This window comes from Rhinatrema bivittatum, chromosome 10, assembly GCF_901001135.1.
Source record: "Rhinatrema bivittatum chromosome 10, aRhiBiv1.1, whole genome shotgun sequence".
In the NCBI taxonomy this organism is placed as follows: Eukaryota; Metazoa; Chordata; class Amphibia; order Gymnophiona; family Rhinatrematidae; genus Rhinatrema; species Rhinatrema bivittatum.
The window spans coordinates 52527977-52542689 of record NC_042624.1 but is presented as its reverse complement, the minus strand read 5'-3'; the positions used below and the strand labels follow the sequence as shown (position 1 = coordinate 52542689).

The window sequence follows — 14713 nt, the reverse complement described above, 5'->3', positions numbered from 1 at the left end:
GGACCAGCCCCCGGGTTGGGTGATGGCGCGCCAGCGCGCGCAGATTTACGTCTGCTTTTAGCAGGCGTAAATCATGCAACAGAGGTAAGGGGGGGTTTAGATAGGGCCGGGGGGGTGGGTTAGGGAAGGGAGGGGAAGGTGGGGGGAGGGTGAAGGAAAGTTCCCTCCGAGGCTGCTCTGAAATCGGAGCGGCCTCGGAGGGAACAGGCAGCGCGCGCTGGGCTCGGCGCGCGCAGGTTGCACAAATGTGCACCCTTTGCGCGCGCTGACCCCGGATTTTATAAGATACGCGCGGCTACGCACGTATCTTATAAAATCCAGCATACTTTTGTTCACGCCTGGTGCGCGAACAAAAGTACGCGATTACGCAAATTTTTAAAATCTACCCCACTGAGCTTACCTGAAGTTCTGATTACAATATGTAACATTATCTTTATCCAAGAGCACCAAATGTGGCAACTGTTCCTCACAAGGGGGGTAATGTGCTAAGCCATGGAAGCCTCCTTAGGAAGGGCCTGATACCTCAAGATGTTTGCTCATGGTAGCAGACCATCTGCATAACATGCAAGTGGTTCCTGCGATGACTTCTATGCAAAACAGTTATAGAGAAATTGCAATTTTTTTTGCAAAGAACCCCTTAACCACACCTCCCTGAGATGTAGCTAAGTTTTGTGGGGAATTGCTCATTTGAGTAATTTTCTGTGCAAAATTTAACATATGCAGATCTGCATGATTTCTCAGCTCATTAATGATTTTGCTATGGTTTGCGAATGGGTTCACCAGCGAGAAATAACATGCCCTAAAATTTGCAAATGCAATTACAAGTGGAGTTTGACTCTTTTGCTCTCATATTTGTGAACCCATTTGCACTTTAGTACATTGATCTCAATGTGATGGATTTTCCATTCTGACACTTACAGAAAATAAATGTCCAAATTATAACAACCTCCTACCAGCAGAGTGGGTCTACCAAATGGTCCTTATTGCTGATATCTTCTTTATTTCTAGTTCCGGAAAGAAATATCTCTGCCACTCAGAAACATCCAGGTGAAGCTGATATTTCCATGAAACAAAGGGCTCAGTTTATCAAGAGAACTCTCTCTCACCTTCTATAAAACAGGTGCCAAATATTCTCAGATTCCCTAAGCACTAGTAGAAGACTATTCCTATTATAAGAGACGTGAAGCATGTAAAACGTTTAATACTAAAGTTATATTCCTGCCTGGAGATGCTAAAACTGTGGACAGTCTGAAACGGAGACTGCAAGGATTCTGACACTTGTCAAAAAATGAGCACAGTATTTATAGCTCCAGTTAAATCATACGGTAAGAATTCGGAGCAGAAGAGTGTGAGTAGTTCTCACAGGTTTGCTAGGGATTAGCCTGAATTTGTGGAATTAACCAGACCTTCCAAATGTCCATTTTTTCTAATGACAAGACAAATGCCTCAACTTATAATGCATTATAATATATTTTATAATACATCTTTCATACGAATATGCTCAAATGCTTTATGGCATGGCAACTAAACAGAAATGCTATCATCCATTTCAGGGAGGGGAGGTAAAGAATGCAATAAGCCACAGTGATGGTGACAGAGATATTAGTGAAAGTAAGGGCCAGCACTCTGCATAGCATAAGCCTCCATTCACCAACAAACATCTAGTATCTTATTCATGTTTGACTGCTTGTCTTAGGTCTCGGGGCCTTGTGTGTCTTCTTAAGCAGCTAAATATTTATTGATGACTCTGGCCCCCTAGTCTTTCGTACACTACCCACTGCTCAAATGGATTCCATTATTTCCAACAACCAAGAACTATAGAACAGATTTTAACAGCATTATAAATGTACCTTGTGGGTTAAAAATCTAACATTTGCTGAAACACTTGGAAGCAAGATGGCAGCGTGAACCGGGTTGTGGTAATATCGTTTGTAGCTGCCTCAGGAAATTACCTAAAAAAAAATGGCCACCGGAAAGGGAAGGTACGAGTTTACCTCTCTGACTCGGCCTTTCCCTCTGAGCAGCGTCTTATTACCACATACACCGGGAAAGCAACAGAACAGGGGGAGGAAGCCCCCGCTGCGGTGATCAATGAAGGAGCATCAACATCACCGGGGGAAATTACCTTAAGTCCCCCGGTTACTCGGGCTCCAAAGGTGGTGGAACTCCCGTTGTCAGCTGTGATGCAAGGTCCCGATGCGGCTCCAGCGAATCCAGAGGGAGAGGGGCAGAGAGGAGGAATGCCCTCGAATCTCTCACTTCTCGCGGGACTATCGATAACCCCAGGTGGTGTGCCGGTTACATCGACCCCGGAAAGGGAGCAGAAGGAGTGTGAGAGTACTAGAACTGCAATGGGGAAAATTTTGCTGGTGGAAAACGCTTTGGAAGGAAAATGGGTGAGTTAACCCACTTTCAATTACCTCCTAAACCAGCAATAGTGACTTTGGATGCAATTTGGGATCTGGTAGCCGCTCTGGGTAGTTCGCTACAGGATCACAATGCAAAGCTGGATAATCTAAATATTAAATTTAACTTATGTGAAGATCAATTAAAAGAGATTAAACCATGGATGGATTCTATGGAAAGAGCAGTGCAGAAAACTCAGGAGTGAATTGTTAAATTGATTAAAGATTTAACTAGTGTTTCCCATAGGCTTGAGAACCTGGAGAACAACTCCATGCATTTAAACTTACGTTTTCTGAATTTTCCTAAAATTGTGGGTGAGATTTCCTATATAACTTTAAAAAAATACTGAGGTAGATCTTCAAAAAATACGCGCACGAACAAAAGTACACCAGATTTTATAAGATACGCGCGTAGCTGAGCCGCGTAGCCGAGCCGCGCAGCCTGCCTCCATTCCCTCCGAGGCCGCTCCGAAATCGGAGCGGCCTCGGAGGGAACTTTCCTTCCGCGTCCCCCCACCTTCCCCTCCCTTCCCCTATCTACCCCACCCCCCAGTCCAACCTAAATTCCCCCCCCTATCTTTGTTGGGCAAGTTACGCCTGCTTGAAGCAGGCGTAACTTGCGCGCGCCGCCCCGGCATCCCCCGGCACAGGCCGCAGTGCCAGGGGACTCGGGACCGCCCTCCCGGCCCGCCCCCGAATCATCGCCACGCCCCCGGACCCACCCCAGACCGCCCCCTGCCCCCAGACACACCCCCTGGACACACCCCCTCCCACCCCTTTTAGGAAGCCCCGGGACTTACGCGCGTCCCAGGCTTTGCGCGCGCTGGCGGCCTATGCAAAATAGGTGCACCGGCGCGCGCAGGGGTTTTAAAATCTACCCCTTTTTCTTGAAATTCTTAAATTTGAAAAAGAAAAGACTCCTTGTATTAGCAAGATGTATTTCCTACCTGTTTCCTCTAAAGAACAAGCTTCTATGATTAACTGCCCTGAGACATTGGAAAATCTAACACAGGATTGAACAGCTGAATTCTATGAGCGTGCAACTCTCCTGGTATTGTTTGTGTCGGAGAAAGATCTAAGCAAAGTCATGAGAAGATATTTTAGAAGTATATCTGTTCCTTTTTATGGATCTCAAGTGCAAATATATCCTGACTTTGCTCGTGCAACACAAGATAGGAGAGAATTTCTTGCTTTAAGGGCACAAATTGTTTCTTTAGGTTTCTCCTTCATACTGAGATACCAGTGCAAATGCATTGTTAGATCCCAAAACGAATGTTTTATATTCTTTTTGCCCGAACAGCTTAAGTCATTTACAAATTCAAGGAGTATAGTGACCATCTCTCCTAGTATTAACAGGTCTGAGGAGCCAGAATATAAGAGGTTGCTTAACATTAAGCCTGTTTCTTTATTTTATTTGGAAAATCTCCTGGATGTCCGCCTCCCCGCAATATTTTTTTCTTGATGGAAAAATGTGTATTTCCTGTAATATTATTTACATATTTAGGCTTCTTTGTGATGACTGCATTTTTATTTTTCTAATAGTAAGAATACATCTTGCTTGTATTATGATGAAAATGAATAAAAAAAAAATAAATCTAACATTTGCTAATGTAAAAGACTTATGTAGTACTATGTCCCCATGTACTTTACATTTCCAGTCTTACTGAAATAGAAAATAAAAGCTTAAAAAAAAAAAAAAAGACATCCTAGTATCCCTGTGGGCAGGGTTTTACAAGGTCATGATAATGTAATGTGTTGAAAACAGGAGGACAGGTAAATGTCAAAGGCCAGGTTCCTGAGGCAGAGTCTCCAGATGGGTTAATTCTGCACATACCTTAACAGGAATGAACCTCACTCATAAGCCAGGGTATGTTGAATCCAATTTCAGTATCTCAGATTTACTAATAATGCCCTTCCTAATTCTTGCATTGTGCCAAAGAGAGCTTCCTTCTCAAGCTTATAGGGTGAAATATGCACAAGGTGTCTAGATGCGCCTTGAAGTTCTTTTTAATTAGACTTTCTGTGTGGGCAAAATTTAGCTGCTATCCGGCTGAGCTAGTTAGCCTGATAAACTTATCCAGCTAACAGGCCGATACAGTAAGGAGCAGTAGGAAGAGGTGTGTTAGTGCCGGGCGCACCCGCGTTTGCCGCATGCACAGTTCGGATCACCTAACACTCCAGACTGTATTTAAATAGCTTGCAAATGCAAGCTGCGTCCAAGAAGCGTTAGGCCCACGCAATCCATTTTACTGTATAGAGCGCTATACAGCACCTATACAGTATCCTGGGTGCGCTGGTACCTGTCATTTCAAATGACGTTTGAAATGACAGGTACCAGGGGGGATTGCGAGCCTCTCCCCCCCCCCCCCCTCCCGAACCAAGGCGCAGGGCAAAAATTAAAACAAAAGTGAATAAAGTGAATAAAAGTAAACTTACTGCATGTGAATTTTCTTTGAACAGTCCTCTCTTTCTCTCCTCCTCCCGAGGCATGCACCGCAGCTCCCCTGCCTCCTGGGGGCAGCCGGCGGCGAAAGCGGCTTCCAGCAGCCCCCGCCGGCGAAGGTGAATGAATGTGCGCCTGTGCATGCAATTTGGGCGCTCAAGGCGTGACGTCACGACGTTTGGCATCACGGCGTGTGATGTCAGTGTTCGCTAATGCACTGCCTTGAGCGCCCAAATTGCATTCATTCACCTTCGCCAGCGGGGGCTGCTGGAAGCCGCTTTGGCTCCCCTGCCCCTGCCGGCGGTGAATGAATGCACGCCTGTGTACGCCTGTGCGTGCAATTTGGGCGCTCAAGGCAGTGCATTAGCAAACGCCGATGTCACACGCCATGACGTCACGCCTTGAGCGCCCAAATTGCATGCACAGGCGTACACAGGCGCAGATTCATTCACCGCCGGCGGGGGCTGCTGGAAGCCGCTTTCGCCGCCGGCTCCCTCCGCCTGGATGAATGCACGCCCGCCGGCGCGTACGGGCATTCATTCACTCACCTTCGCCGGCGGGCATGCATTCATCCAGGTGTACGGGCGTCCATTCATCCACCTTCGCCGGCGGGGGCTGCTGGAAGCCGCTTTCGCCGCCGGCTGCCCCTGGGAGGCAGGGGAACCGCAGTGCACGCCTCGGGAGGAGGGGAGAGAGGACTGTTCAAAGAAAATTCACATGCAGTAAAGTTTACTTTTATTACACTTTATTTACTTTTGTTTTAATGACATGTCGAGCCGATTTTCGCCCTGTGCCTTGCTTCGGGAGGGGGGGATTTTGACCGGAGCCTGCCTATTGCTGTCACACCACACTAACGCCAGGGTAAGGGTCCCGGGTGGTGAGGGGGTCATTTGCCCATGAAATTTCGTGTCTCTGACCTGACGCTCCACACTAACGCAGGGGTAAGGGTAGGCGGTAAGTTAGCAGGTTAAACACGCGGTAAACTGCAGGTTAAAAAGACGATAGTCGGGGCGCACATTACTGTATGGGAGGGAATAGCTAATCGAAGTGCTTACATCTCATATACATGCTGCGGGCGGAAAGGGTTACCCGTTGATTTAAAGAAGCGGTAAGGATGAGTTAAAAGGGACAGTGAATCGCGGGTTGGACTTACGCGGCCAAATTGTGAGTTAGAAGCGGGTTAGAAGCAGGGTAACCGCGGCCGCGCTTTACTGTATCGGCCAATAACTTAGCTGAGATATTCCGTGGCACAGCAATCTAATAGCCAGATAACTTTATCTGGCTAAGTTTAGAACAGCTGGTCTAACTTATCCAGCTAACTTGGCAGGATAGGGCTGAACATCGGTACTTCTCAGGCTAATAGGGTTATTCATCAAAATATATTAACATCATAAAGCATGCGATAATGCTAGTGTAAATGCAAATTTTGGGAAGAGGCAGGATTAGGCATGTATTTATGAAAATGAGGGGCAATATCACCACTGGAAATAACTACTACTTTTTTCCTGGCATCAAGCTGTGCAATATGACCAAAAAGTCCATAATGCAATTCACGATACATTTTTTAAATTGCATTTTGGCCATTCCTGGGAAGGAGGGAGGGAGAGAGAGAGAGAGTGAGAAAGAAATAGAGCCCCTCTAGGGAGGCCCTCACAGTATGCAACTATTATATGCATAGGAGGGGCACCTAACAGCTTGAGGTCAGGTGTTGGTGGTGGTTTAGGGGCTAGTTTTACATGCAGAGTGAGATGTACGAGCAGCACAGTACACCTTGGTGAAGATTTAACGTCATTTGGAGTGAGGAAAGTCTCACAAAGATGACATTTCTACTATGTTCTCTCACCCTAGCTTGATGGACTCTATAACAGGGTACCATCAAGCTAGGGTGAGATAATATAGTACAAAATTTAATCTTTATGAGACTTTCTTCACTCCAGATGATGTCAATTCTTCACCGAGGTGTACTGTGCTGCTCATACATCTCACTCTGCATGTAAAACTGGCTCCTAAACCCTAAACCACCACCAACACCTCACCTCAAGCTGTTAGATGCCCCTCCTATAGAGATATAAATACTTGACTACTAGTAAGGCCTTCTAGAGAGGCTCGTTCTCTCTCTCTCTCTCTCTCTCTCCTACTCTCCCACTCTCCCACTCATTAGTGGCAGCCTCTGATCATAGCCAAATACTGAAAAGGCACCACTTAGCTACACAAATCCAAACTATTTTGGCTAGTTGGTGCTGAATATCGGCCTCCCATATATTGTAACTCCAGGTGTATAAATGCAAAGAAAAGTACTCATAATAAGAGGGTTTGATGTATCATTGGTTGTTTAGAACAAACTTCACTAACGGCATAAGGCGTTTAGCTGAATTCTTTCCATTTACAGTGCACATAAAAGGTGCTGTAGGATTAATAGTGATAAGAGAAAAAATAATGTCACAGTCAGATACCTCCTGTTCCTGACTGCAACTTGCCTTGAGCTATCAATGAAATGGCGTGAGCTAAATCTAAATAAGCAAATAAAATAATGTACAGAAAATAGTGCCGATAGCAAAAATAGTGGTGATTCAGCAATGCCTGGAGTGAAATTTTATAAAAGCATTGAGAAATCAAAGTGTTGCTGTGGTGTCTTCTTGCAAAGGGAAGAGATAAGCCGTCACAGAAACTTTTATTTTCTGCATGCTGGCCTTTTCTTCTTTTTTCTTTGCATGTATGAAATGTCTCCTTCCTCATCTGCTGCACGTGGAACGTTATTTTCCAATGGGGGTTTAATTTTCCACAGCTCTCTTTTATTTCTGTTCATTTCTCAGGCCAACAGAAAGTTGCAGGCCTGGTGTGCTGTACCTAAGAGTGTTTCTCCTTTGTTTCCGCCAGAAAAATTGCTGAATGCAGCAGCTACGCACTGGACCCGGATCCCCCTTCAAGGCTGGAGGCAAGTGCAAAACAGGATGAAAATTCCCATACTCTGATCAGATTCCCTGAGGCAGTAAAGGTGAACTCAGGAGTGGCTTGCAGGGTAAGCATAACAGGAAATAAACCCCAAACTAGAAGCACTGCATACCAGTAAATCTCCTGACTGTTCATTGGGGCTATCCTGTCTGCAGCACTCCAGGAACGGAGTGTGTCGAGCAACTCCCATTTTTATACTTAAATAAAGAAAAATCTCTAGTAAATAGGGCACTGAAGCCGATGAACTGAAGTGTGCACAACTGCCCAAAGACCACTTTGAGTGCTACTTTCACTAGTAGCATCTGTTACATGGGACCACCTAGCCATATTTTGTGCAATTTAAATTTTACAAACTTTGATGCAAAAGTGACTGTGATGCAAAAGTACACAAAATAGTGCATTACCTATGAATACGTATCTGAACTACATGTGAAAGAGGATTTGCAAACTCCATTTTGTAAATTGTACCTCAATGAGGTATAGGGAAAGATTTAGCAAAATACTCCACAGAGAAACGATGCGCATTATTTCTCCACCAGGCTTATTTGCATATAAGTCCCAGTAGCAAAACAGCACACACTAAAAGGGAAATGGTGCACACAATTCTGCACACTTTAGTGCAGTGGCCTCGAAATTTGCAGTTTACTTGATCGGTGGTTATTTATTTTCAACTAGGATTAACACAAAAAATGGCTGACTCAAAATATTCATGTGACATTGCATCTCTTATTATTCTCCAGAAATGGCTTAGCCAAGTTGCTCAGATGCTTATTGATCTTCAAATTCCGCCTCTACTCTGCCAAAATAAATCTTGGTTTTCATTACACCCTATGTATTTTCTCCCACTTGGCTAAAATGCCAAATTCCCTAGTAGTGTTATTTAGAGAAGCACCAGGAAGGCATCGACGGTTGAAGCTCTATTTACCAGAAAAATGATGGGAGGCTTCAGCAGGTTCATTACAGGTCGCACTGATGTAGGGACGTAATCTCTACTGCTGATGAGCCACACACATCTCTCATGGTAGCTGCCTTAAGGTACTATACCACTAATGTGTTTAATCTATGCTTGTTCAACATTCCAGTTGACTAAAAACTATTCCTGCAATACATAATAATCATACAATCTTTGTTTTTCTTTTTTTTGTATCAGGAAGCCCAGAGTTTTCCATTGGGCCTAGACATGGTTCTAAAGTCAGAGGGCAGCATTTCATAAGCTAAATATGTTAACATGCATAAGACATTATCTCTCCTCTTACTAAGAACTCATGCCACGTTTGGTACCTTAATTTTGTGACTCTAATTTAGCTTGTAGCATTCAGCTCATAGCAAGCAAGACAATGGTGTAGAGTCAAGTACAAGCTTTTCCGGGTGTCAGCAGGGCAAAGGGAGACAGCACTAAAAGCAGACTGAAATCAAATGAGTCACAAAGTCAATACATTGTCCCTGCATTCAAATGCCATATAGGTTCAAGCATTAAGAAATCGACTTGTAAATGCTTATAGGAGTTTTGCCCTTTGTACTCTGTACACAGTAGCTGCACATGCCAGCAAACAGAAGCAGAGGCAGCAAAGCTGCAGGAGACGGCAGCTCCTAGAGTTACTTACGTTGACAGCCCCTGTGCCAGAAATATCCCTGCAGACACTCATCACACTTAGGCCCTGCTGTTAACTTCTTACATTCACAAAATCCTGTGTCATTACAGCGATCATGGACTGAGCCATAACGGTTACAATTACATTCTGCAGAAACAAGACAACACACTCATACTTCAGACAGATCAACATGGCTGCCACACTACCAGGAGGACTAAGAAGCATTTCTAATGTATTTGGTTAAGGAAGACCATTCAAGAAACAGTTGGGAGGTTGGCTGACTCCTTCAATTTATTTATTTATATCTCCTCTCTCAGACTATATGAAATAACTACAATGCACAAGAGGAGATAAACAGGGAGGAAAAGCATACTGTACATATTACCATGCTGTTCAGCAAAGTTAAGTGATTATAATATAGATACCATTTGGTAGGACATTTCGAGCTAGTTTAGCAGCCACTGAGAAAGCCTTGTGTTGTCTACTGGACAACTTAATATGCCATCAGTGCAAATTTTGTTCTAAATTATTAAAATCTCATCTATATCATTCAATACTTTGAGTACTGCTGAATGTTATTACATTTTAATGCAACACAAATATACACAAGTTGTCTCCAACAGTCTTCCTTTGTGAAGTGTTTGCTCAAAAAAAGCAAATATCTGATGTTTCAGCAATTTTTACCTGTTCAGCAATTCAGAGGGTGTTTACCTAGAAAACTTCATTTTCTTCCCTGAGCTTCTAGCAAGTTTTGCAAATGACTAGAAAACACAGTTGGGTAGCAGAAAGGAAGACTTTCAAAATAAATCCCAAGCTGGAATGCCAGAAAACATGAAAGAGAAGGTGCATGATATTTAGGGTCTAGCAAATTCTTGTGAGCATGTTCTGTGCTCACAGGACCACAGGCAGCGTGAAACCAAGGGCGGGTACTGTTTTATGATGTGATGTTGGTCCAGCCGCAACACAGTTCAGAAGAATGGCTCCAAAGGGGCAACTAAAGGTTTTTCTTAGGTACTGAGAAATAAAAGTTCCTTACAAGCTGCAATTTTCTATTTGCTCATTTATTTTAGTGCATTATGTTCTGTGCTGCTGTAAATTGCAGATTAGGAGAAGATGACAAGCAGGAGAAGAATGGATTATCTTTGGCAACTCCATCCCCATAAGGCAGTGTCAATTAGTTAACAAAGTTAATTAGGGAAACAGGCAGGCTTAACATGCCATAAGAAAAGTTGGAGAGCACTGAGCAGTGGGAAGCTTCGGTGGGTGCCATAGATAAAACTGGCAATGTGGATGCTAATCAGGCAATCGGGAGCTTTTATGTAGGGAAATCAGCCTGCAGCCCAAGTACTCAGTCAGTAACCTTCCCTTGTTTTGGGGATAAATGGAGCCATATGTCATGCATCGTTAATACTTCAAAACAATACCGATTAGCTTCTTCTCAATGTGCTACTCTGTCCCATAAAACTATGTGGAAACTATAAAGCATGTATTTATTTGCTGTATGACACAAGTGTTTTATCAAAGGCTGGCAAGGCTGGTTTATCATAGCGATGCTGACATAAATTAACTGGCGTGGCAGACAAATAATCGCTTCCTTCTCCTGGAGAGAATTAAAACCGTGTCTCTCAGGTCCATCATCTGGGGAGACGCAATATTTCTATAGCTGATTCAATTCAGCCTTCAGGACAAAAGCAACCATGCAATTCACCTTTTCCTCTTATACATTCCCAAGTTAGTGCACAGTATTTGCAAGGCTACTTATGCTCTGCAGGTTATGGTGGAATTCCACACTTCCATGTTCAATTGGAAGCACAGTGACACTATAGGAGGTCATTTTAAAAAGCATTTACACACGTAAAAATAGCATTTAATGTAACAATTTTCAAAAAGCCCATTTACGCATGTAAAACCATTAGAAAATTCAATTAAATTTCAAAGGAATTACGTACATCAGAGCAGCAATTTTTCAAAGTATATTTATGTGCGTAAAACCCAGTTTTACGCACATAAATCCTTTTGAAAATTACTTCCACAGAGTCCTCATGGACTGGCACTTAAGTTGGCAGTAAGGCACAAAGAACCTTTACTGTATATAACTAGTACATAATTAAACATTAAAAGCTAGAGAGAGAATTTTCAAAAGATAAAACCTTTTTTAAAATTCAGCCCTATGAAGTGAATTTTCAAAGGAGTTATGTAAAAGCAGCAATTTTCAAAATCCCATTTAGGTGCGTAAATCTCTTTTGAAAATTACCTTCTTGGTGAAAATGACTGCATAATTGGCTAGAGGACAGGGAAAGAGCAGGCAAAATGCTTGCAATGGTATGCCAAAACAAAAAAAACAAGATTTTCAATTTTTGTTGTTGTCTATTTTACTCTCGTCATTGATTTTTAAGCACATGAGTAGCAATAATCAATTAGGGCATATCCCCACTGTTTATGACTGACCATTGGGTGTCCCCTCAATTCCTTAGTTTTGATTGCTTGATTAAATGCTTATCATTCATATCCTGCAGGACACAACACTTAATGATTGAAATTACATTAAAACTGGGGGTGGTTCTAAGCAAGCCATTGTCACGAATAGTATAAGCACGAAGCAGGTTCAGCGTCACCCACCACCTAAAAATCAAATTGTTACTGACTCATCATGCACAGTTTAATCTATTTCCAACAGGCAGCAAAACAAATACTCGGGTAATCATCCTAGGTGCACATGCATCTCAGCAATGTATGCACCTATTAATAAATTTCATTAGCATAGCTGTCCGTTTCATTTTAGAAAATACAATCATGATTAAATAAGGTAACAAGCATTCAAGGTAAATTTCAGCTTGGCTAACTGCTAAAGCATTTCTTTTGCCCAGTTTTGCAAATACAGTCCATTTTGCTGAATGCATCTTCATTGCAAACGTTTTTCCAATTGATTTGAATATTTTCAAATTCAAATTCAGTTGTTGCAATTGATCAGGATGATGCAATTTAATCCAATCAAGATATACTTCTGTCAAAAGCAAAGATGTTTCTAAATGACTGCTAAAGAGCACTTATAGAATCACAAATTTTAAAAATGATACTGCATTTTGAATTTTACATGGTTCTCTTGTAACTGGAGTTGACATTATATTTTTATAAATAACATTGATTTTCTAAAACAATCAGCATGATCAGCATGAACAGAAATGCAAATGTAGACTTTCCATAACACCGAAACATTTCCATTATTTTTCCAACACTAGTTTAATATAATTAGTTTATTACCTACAGTGATGTGTATGAAAATACTCCATACATAGAAATATGCTGTGATTTATACATGAAGAACATACTTAAAACCTCAGTATCACAAATATTTGTAACTCTATAATGTGCTGGATCTTGGAAATTGTTAAGCAATCCATTGTAAAGGTTTTCTTTTCTTATAGGACTCAATTCCAACCTCAAGAGGGGACATGTGTCTCTAACATAAGAAGCCATTTGCAAATCTGGAAAAGTGAAATCTGGCAATCCAATTGGAACATTTATAGAAAATTATTTTTTTTTTGCGTGGGGGAGGGGAGCAATTAGTCTCCTTTATGTGAGACATATGCGCTGCTGGAAGAGGAAGAATCGATTTACCAAAATGTGAATCTGCTCCAGAGTTTGCCTCTTGCACTTACCGTGTGCTTCATTGGAGGGGACCAGTGTTTGAGGTATAAAGAGAAACAAAAATTTGCCTTGATTTAACTTTTTATAAAGATTCAAGTGAACAAGAACAGTTTGGAACCCCTGAATAACTTTCCAAGGTGTCTGCAGTACCACGGCGTTACCCAGATAACAGGGACTTCTGAGCACTTGTCCTTCATTTGCACCTAATCCCATGAGGCATTGGGGAATGTTACCTTTGGTGCTAATGTGAAGCTTGCATAGGTTTTATCAAAGCTGCAGCACAATGATAATAGAGTGTTCAGGAAAAGCTCTGTTGTTTTCCACATGCATCTTAACTACTGGACTTCAGCTGGTTATTAATGTTAGATCACTGATATTAGTTTGAACACTGGCGTTTCCTCTGCCTTCATTTTGCCAAGGCACTGTTTAACCGTCTCTAAAATGTGAACTACAGTAACGTCACATTTTTTAATGTTTGTTTTTTTCTTTTATCAGGATGTAAGGAAACCCACTGACAGATAAGCAACAGTGGATTAGATGGGTTAAACTTGGGATTTCAATGTACCATGTTCAGGTAAATCTTGTTGTGGTAATTTGAGAAAGGGACAATTTCAAAGCAGTTAGTAAAGAGAGGAGAATATTCAACCCATGCCTCAAATAACTGTGTCCACAACAAGCAATCATTATCATTAGACTGACTCTTCTAGTCCCAAGCACAGAACTAGGTATTAAAAAAACCCCCAAAAACCCTAATTTTCTTTCACAAGGCACAAATAGTTTCTAGTTGGCATATTGATGTTTACATTCCCTTAATTCATTTCTCAGAATGCCAGGCAGTTTTACAAAAGTCTGCAATGGTATGCAAGTTTATTTTGCTTTCTGTGTCATACTGAATTAAGCATAAACAGTTCTGACCATCATTTAGGAACCCTTTAAATGATAGCTCCAAGGAAATACAAATCTACTGGGAATACAGAGTTGCTATCTATACAGGGCTTTACTAAACAAGCCATTTTTCATTTAAAGGGCTTGTAAAGGTTCAAAATTGACTGACCTTATACTATTTAAATGTTAACTAGAAGCTGGGAGAATTGCTATGCCTGTGATTTTAGCTATAGCTTTCCTTGTGCATTATCTGAAATCCAAACTCTTAACATATAGTTTTAATGTACTTTTTGGTATGGTTTTTATTTCAGTTTGCAGAGAAGGCATCCAGCAAACTGTGGTCCATCTGCATGTGTATATATATATATATATATATATATATATATATATATATACACACATATACATATATGAAATTTATTTGGATTTAAAAGACATATAGATACATTTAAAAAATGGAAAACTGATTTCTATTTCATATATTTTAGCTAGCTATCCAGACTAGACTTAATTTGAATTGAAATAACTATTTATAAGCAATTCATCTACTTCTTTGTTTTAAAGTGTTCATCCAGGAAAACCAGTGTTTTTCCCTCATGCCAGGTTTTGTCAGCTTACTAAATCAGTGTTTTCCAACCCAGTCCTGGAGGCACACCTAAATAGTATGGTTTTAGGATGTCTGTAAAGAATACGCATGGGAAAGGCATTACGCCTGGCTGATGGAGTGAAGGCTTTGAAAACTATGTTGAAAACTTGGCTATTTAAACAGGCCTACTATTAGCCTTTTT

At 41.7% G+C, this 14713-nt stretch overlaps 1 protein-coding gene and 1 long non-coding RNA gene across 4 annotated transcripts in view; one reads left to right on the top strand and one right to left on the bottom strand.

Annotated features, from left to right (window-relative positions):
• NTNG1 (netrin G1) overlaps nt 1-14713 on the bottom strand; it is a 512747-nt gene that overhangs the window by 35311 nt on the left and 462723 nt on the right. The window lies entirely within an intron of this gene.
• Nucleotides 1007-14274, top strand: LOC115100169. Its single transcript, XR_003858983.1, has 3 exons — nt 1007-1120; nt 7726-7867; nt 12818-14274. It is a non-coding gene; the product is annotated as an uncharacterized LOC115100169 (long non-coding RNA).